This window comes from Eutrema salsugineum, unplaced genomic scaffold, assembly GCF_000478725.1.
Source record: "Eutrema salsugineum unplaced genomic scaffold, Eutsalg1_0 scaffold_8, whole genome shotgun sequence".
Lineage (NCBI taxonomy): Eukaryota > Viridiplantae > Streptophyta > Magnoliopsida > Brassicales > Brassicaceae > Eutrema > Eutrema salsugineum.
The window spans coordinates 6,203,082-6,211,071 of record NW_006256414.1 but is presented as its reverse complement, the minus strand read 5'-3'; positions in this window follow the sequence as shown (position 1 = coordinate 6,211,071).

The following is a 7,990-nucleotide window of genomic DNA, read 5'->3' as shown; positions in this document are numbered from 1 at the left end:
TAAAGGAAACATGTAACTATCATTTATTTTAACCAAAAAGATTTTTTTCAATCTCTCTAAATATATTAAATTAGATAACAAAATTGGTGGGGTATAATATATTACTCAAATTTTTAAAATTTAGCTCATTTCACGCTCATCTACCGTTCATGTGTACACGCAAAAATGTCATTTGTTACATAAGGGTAATTGAATTTCCATTAAATAAACAGTGAAATATGTTATCCAAAACAAAAAAGTGACTTAAAGTATAAGAATGAGTTACATACATGACTTATATTGTAAATCACTCTAAAATATTCTAACAACTCCAACATTATTCACTCATATTTGGGGTGCATTCTTTATACTACGCTTAAATGTGGTTACAATCCAAGGAAACCAAAAATTTGATACCTAGAAATCTGTTTCTCAAATTTTCGATACATAATTAAAATATAAAACATGATAAAAGTTAGATAGACCGCTATATTCGTATAAAATAAACGGAAACTCCTTTGAAACAGTTAGTTTCTCGTCATTAAAGGCAAACTAACAAAACTTTGAGCTTGTAGTGTCTTCAATGGTTAAGCTGTTAAAGACGTTTTCCACAAAGGAGAAGGTTGGTAGTAGGGTTCTCTCTGAAACAGAGGACAATGATAAAAGTGATCTATCCAAGGAAAAGGAAGTAGCTAACAATAATCTCTCCACAAGGGAGCAAACTGATATGAGAGACAGAACTGAATCGAGAATAACCAAAACAGTCTCATCATTAGATCTACATTGCGATGGTCTTTGACATTGATGGACAGGGGAAAAGGTCAATGAATTTTTTTTTTGGCCTATCTCAATTAAGATTGAGCAATGAACATCAGTTGGTTGGAATACCAAGAGGATAGAGAATAGGCTGAGGCGGTTGGTCAGAGGATCGTAGGAAGCATCAGTGTAGTAGCTTAAAAAACTGGTGAGGTCGATCTCATGAGAGGTGGAGGTGAAGAAATTGTTCCTCTTGTACTCGTTAGCGGAGAAGTCTTTACATATGTGATAACACTGTATTTATACACATTTTTACTATTGATTTCAAATGTTTTTTCAAAGGTTTTAATTAGTTTTAGAAATTTTTATAATAGTTTTTCTATGTTTGTAGTTTCAAGGCTCTTTTCAGGAAACTTAGGGAAAAACATGGCAAAATGGAAGAAATCCACATTTTTAGCTCAGAGTCAAGACCGTCAGAATTTCAATCTAAAATGAAGACCTTAACACCGTCTGATCCAGCTCAAATTTGAAGAAATTCAAGAACCAACAAGTTTTCCATAGCACTTTACGTCAGGACAATCCAACGGTGCAATCAAAAGATACATGAAGAGCAAGTTGACCAATTTCACCAGTCTCAGAAGACTCTCACCCGCGGCAAAAGTGTATTCCACCTGCCCTGGAGGACTCTCACCCGCGGTGGACCTATACCGAGCCACAAGGCCCAACATCAAAGCCCTAATTAAGACCTGGAAGACCTTACAACCTATAAATATATTTTTTAGCAGTCCTAATCGGGTGATTGCTTGATCTTATTTACGACATAAGAGCGAGAGTTAATTGTCGTATTTAAGTGATTAGTTGGTTAAGGTGACGAGACTTGGTTAGCCATACATGTGCCTATTCTAGTTCAATGAAGATACTGGAAATAGATTAAGACATTTCGCCCAGAGACTAGTTGGGAATGCTTAAACATCGATTAGAGTAGACTAGAGAAGTCTGCGTTGCCTCCTATGAGTTTTGAACCCTCGTTTAAGTCGAACATCCTTTAAATATTTTTTGCAATTCATTTGCATTGCATTTAGTTCCCTGTAAATATTAGGTTAGGATTAGTTTTAGTTCCCCTAAACCAAAAACCACAAAACCCCTCATGAGTTTATGACTTCGCTAACTTATCCTTGTTTGAAGGTTTTACAGATTAGACATATTTCCTGTGGATCGACACCCTAAGTCCTACAACATACATATGTGCACTTTCAGACATTAGGGTTTTATAAATTAAAAACTCCGGACCGATGGGCCTGCAAAGACCTGCGACCCTGAGGCCCATCAATATGCCAAAGTTGAAGGTGAAAACAGTCAAAAGTTTGAAGAAGATAGTGGCTGGGTTAAAAATGGTGAATCTGACGGATGAAGAATATTCAGAGGGGAGAGAAACACCATAAAATAAGAGAGGGCTTTTGCAGAGCTGGCAGAGTCGTCGCTGGCGACGAGGGCTACTAATAGAAGGTGAGATCTTGTCGGCTACTATAAAGAACAAAGGAAGAGGAGGCTGGAAATAGAACAAAAACAGAAAGTGACCGCAAAAAGATCTAGCCAACGATTAAGGCAGAGGACGATTAGGGCAATGATAACACCGGTTTTTGACCATTTTTATGGAGAACTTTATATATTTTGCAGGTGTTTTTACTCCATTTTCAAAAGTTTGCAAAAGATTTCTATGTTTCTGGATTTTAATTTTTTTTTCAGGAAATTTGGGAGAAAGATGTGCAAACTGGAACAAAATAACATTTTTGGATAAATTCAGACCGTCAGACTCAACCTGCTTTCAAATTTGGACACTTAGTAGAAGACTCAACCTGCTTTCAAATGCAATTAGGTTAAAACCTAATTACTCAAACTACTCATATCATTGTAGCATTTGAGATATCAATCCAAATGGAGATTATCTAGGCACTAGAACTATGAGGATCAATTCTTAATCCAAGGCTCACAAGTGAATGATTGGTAACCAAGATTATATAAAAACATAAAACAAAACAAGAAGCAAGCAATACATAAGAACTAGACAAGCAAGACAAACAAAACAAAGACTCAAATTCAAAATAAGATAAAACTAAACCTCTAGATGTGATCATTGATCAGGGTGCTTTCAATGTTTAATTCACGATGCTAAGCAAACAATGCAACAATTGGAATTCTATAGTCTAGACTTCTAATTCAGATTAATTCATTCTCATGATAAAAACCCCTTAACCTAATCAAGACTAATTCCCATTAGTGAATAAGCAATTAACAAGCATAAGGTTCGAAGTCTAATATGACCAAACAACCTCTTTTGTATCAAAATAAGAGCTAAGATAGACTGAATCTTATACAGAAAGACATAGCAAGCATTCACATGATCTCAAAATCAAATCAACTTAGAACTCAAAGCAAGATCATTTCTTTCCCAAGATAATGATCACTATATTAATCAGCATTCAAACCTAACTCTCATTAGTGGTAATGATGATCAATATGCATTAATAAACAGTTCTAAAAACATTTCCATGGCATTCAAAACATAAACCCTAAAGTTAGCTCATTCAGACATTTCATCAAACACCTTGTGGGTGGAGAAATGTCTAAGTTCTAGATCAAGCTTATAATGAGAGATCTAGCATTAAGAGCAGCTAACTAAGGAAAGGAAATGAGAATCTAGAACCTAAATATCATAAATCAAACATCTAAGCACCCTAATCTACACACCTAGAAGCTTAAAAAAAGAATATTCATTAATCATACTTAACACACTTAATCTTTTGCAAGAGATGATGTTAAACATGACTAGAGGTAAAGATAATAAAATAGGATGATAAAAAAGCTCTAGATTGATTAAAATCCAAATATATTTCTTAACAAATTCGTTTTTCACTCAAAGGGGAAAAGAAAACAAAAGAGGAATCAAAGATATATATGGTTTTCTCCCCCAAATGTATTTATAGTGTGAGCATCGGGCCAGGTCAGCCCAAGACAAACTGCGTACTGATCCGGTTTTCTTGGGTTGTTGGAGTCATGCCTCGGTCAGCTGAAGAAGTTCCACACCGAGGGGTTACACTGAGGGGTCAAAAATCTGGGTTGAAGCTTGATGAACTTTTCAAGAACATGATGAACTTTGGCTTTGATTTGGCTAAGGCATGTGAATCCATGGTGCAAGTTGTTTGTGAACTGGGTTGTCATGACAAAGGACCTAGGGGTCATGCATGCCGAGGGGTTGCACATTTCATTCGCAAGACATGCCTCTCTGTGGAATAGGCCGAGGGGTCAGGTGAGGCTTTGGGCATTTCATTCGTGTAACGTAAGTGTTCCTCGGTGTGGAACAGGTCAAGGGGTTGCACCGAGAGTTCATGTGCAGGAGGGCCTCAGGGTAGTGTATGCCGAGGGGTCATGCCGAGGCCAGCTGTAACATTTAAGAAATTCAAGATCAAACCCCATAGATGCTCCCAGCCTTATACTTAGTCGTTTGGAGACTAGTATTCTGAACAAAACATGCCTCAGTGTTGTGTGACCAAGATGTCAGACCGAGGGAATGGCCAAAATTTTCGTAAATGTGCCTCAGTTTCAAGATATACCGAGGTGTACACTAAGGCACAAGAAAACACTTAGTACCCATCAAGCTCTTTTGAACCCAGAATGATATGCTTGTCTTCTGTTATCAGTAACTCTCAGATCAGTGACATAAATGACTCAATACCAATTCCATAGGATAGATAACTTAACCAGCTCAAACTTTGGTGAAGAACCCAACTCCATCAGAAGTCGGCAAGGCTTTCCGGTAAGCCAAGTTTGATGAGGATTCATTTGAGGAGGATTGATAAGACCTGCATTGCACCATGCCTGCCAGTCGACCACCATTCACGGTTCTACCATCGTTTTATTTCTAGTACTTTTTCACTTTTCATTTTATTCCATCTATTTTCATCATCTTTCCACCACTTTTTCACACCGAGGACGGTATAATTTAAGTATGGGGGATGTCTATCCGTACTGATCATTTTCCTGCTTTGATTTTTATTTTCAAGTACTTTTTAAATCTTTTAATGTAACCTATTCGACTTTTAATATTTTTCAGGAATGTTTGAAACAAAACTATGATGATTTCGATCTGTATGCTTTTATAATATGCATGATAGCCCATTTATGGTTAGTACTAGAATATGTGGTAGCTAGAGTACTTGCAGTACAAACTTCCACCATAGGATTTCTATCCATGTGGATTCTTTCTGACAAGATATACTAGCTCATTTTATTTAGACTTACTATTGATATCTAATTTTCTTATCATTGATTTTAGGAAGACATCGAGACATACATCTAGGATATCTTTTTCTCGTTTTTACCACTCGTTGTTGTCCTAGATGGCCAGTTCATCTTTACCTGGTATCTTACCTTTGACCCAAATCCTTTATTTTTGAACCTCATGCATCCTCTCTTTAGTTTATATCAGCATATATGTGCAAAAACGCAGAGAGGGAGGAACGACAAAGTTTTCAGTCAAGTCAAGAAGACTGAATGGAATTGGAAAGGAGGAGTGATAACACCGTATTTGACCACTTTTATGGATCGTTTTTAAATAATTTTTCAATATTTTTTATTTCTTTTAAATGTTTTTATCATGGTTTTCTAGCTTAGCAAAATGGATAGAAGACCAGATTTTCAGCTCGGAGCCAAACCGTCAGAAGTTCACCCTCAAATGAAGACTTTCTCACTGTCTGATCCAGCTCAAATTTGGAGACCTTAAAAATGGAACAATCACCTTTTCAGCACACTTGACACAAGACAATCCAACGATTTAATCAAAAGTTACGCGAAGAGAAAGATGTCTCATCAACCAGCCGACAAGCAATCCTGACCACGGCCAGCACCCATTTTATACCGGTCACGTCTCTTCTGATCGCGGAGAATTGTCTGTTTGGCCTAGATGCCCATTTCCAATCCCAAATCGATTATCTCATTTGGAGAAATCCTAAGTGACATCTAAAAATGACTTGAGCACTATAAATACATGTTTTAGGAACCCAAAGTTGTATGTTTATGAATACTTTTTAAGTTTTAAGTACTTTTCATTATTTTAGAGTCATTTTTAGGTCAAGGGAGATACAGATCTGTCTCTTGAAACCTCTTTGTTTCTTTTCAATATCGATTTCAATACAGTATTTCAATACAATGTTTTTGCTCTCTTTAGTCATGTCTGAGTAGTTTACTTGTTAGGTTTAAGGGATTTTCGATGGGGATTATATATGTTCGATGAGGATTCCATTAGCTATTAAAGCCGATTCCTAAAAAAAAAAGAATTCTAAACTTATTGTTAATGCATGGGAGTAGCGTCATGAACTATAATCTGACTTAGGTTCGTAGTGTTGCGAAAGTTTTCATTAGGGGCCAGAAATAGTTTGAGAATAGCAATTCTGCCATAGGAGTGGAAACCTACCTATGGGTGAGCTGTGAATGTTGATGAGTCTTATGCAAGCTTGCATCTTCTCCCTTCCAGGGCCAGAGTGGAAACCTACTGGTCAAGATTGTGAGAGATAGTTGGTTATAATCACGAGAGTGACGTAATCATACCTTCGTGACTCGAGTTTTAAAGCTAGGATCTTTTGAACTACTTTTTAGCAGTGTTTTGAATCGTTCATATCCTGGAGATAATTTCCCTGAAAACATAGCGTCTCGTTTTTATTGTCTTACATCGATTATCGTTCAAGCTTTTAGTCATTAGGTTATTTCTCATTCCCAGCCGATTTTACTCAAGTTTTAGATTAGGTTTTCTTAAGTTTTTCCAGCCGATTTTCTTCAATATTTTTCCTTTTCCCTTTTAGTTTAGGATTCACGTTTTAGTGACATCCCAAAACCCCTTTAAAATTTTGACCAGTTCTAGACTTCCTTACTTCATATGTCTTTCAAAGGTTTTGCAGGAAAATATCTTCATTCTCTGTGGATTCGATCCCTAATTACTATAATTGATTAGCTTTGCACTTGCAGTTTATTGATTTCATTAGGGTAAAACTTGACACCCTCACCGTGATTACTTCAAGTTTTTGACGCCGTTGCCGGGGAAGGCAAGGGTTTTCTCTTCCGCAAAATTCTAAACCCTAAACCCTAAGTACGAGTCCGAGTAGCGGCATAAGATTTTATAAAAGAGATATTATAAGTTTTAGAATCTGTTCATTTACGGCTTTTATTTGTTTCTTTTAAGGTTAAACGTGTTCCCTCACACCGCATATATCAGACAACTGACGGAAGATTAGCATAATATTTAAGGATAATTTTAACTTGATCTAAAAAAGAAAAACACAATTTTTTTTTTTTTTAAAAGAGTGTTTGAAGACAGATTCCAAAAATGTTTCTTGTTTTAATATTATAGCAAAACATATGAAATTATTTAAAAAAAAGAAATTCCTAAAATATTCTAGTTTGAGTGTATTTTTCCAAACTAATAGTTTATGATAACTCTGGATTTTTTTTTCTTTTTAACTCTGAAATTTTAAGAGATATTTACGATTAATAGTGAATTTTTAAAAACTATTTAGCATTTATAACTAAATAACATTATCTATGTATTTATATTTGTCAATTTAAACAATTTATTCCAAATATTTGACTCAGTACAGCCTCTAAAAATACAATTTTCACTTAGCTATCATTTCTGAAACTATTATGGGAAAAATCCGATCTTGTACATCGATTTCAAACTAGCTCTACTGTACAGTTAGCTCTCTCCACCAGTCTACGTTGCTAACGGACACATAATATATGATAATATAACTGTTTCTTTAAAACCAATCTTAAATGCAAGAAAACTTCAATACGAGGCATTTTAGTGACATCACGTTCACATACATCGTTTTTCTGGACCGTTAGTTTTGCACATAATTTAAAAATATATATATATATCTGTGTGATACTACCTAACTATCATAATTAATTAATTAGGCATAATTATCTTGCATGAACCTTATGAGCACTTGCTGTTCAATTATGGCTAAAGTAAGATTCACCACCACAAGTTTTGATTTTTTAGGCAAATAACCTCAGATTCTGAGACGTTACTGAAGGGACCTGTCTCCCCATGCCATTTGTTGAAAGATTCAATAAATGCCATTATTGTTTATTTAAGTTTTAATTAGGTCTTGAATCTTTCTAGAAATTACTATGGTTAAAAAAAAAAAACACATGTGATTATGTGAGTACACCTAATACGTAACAGGAGACAAGGAAG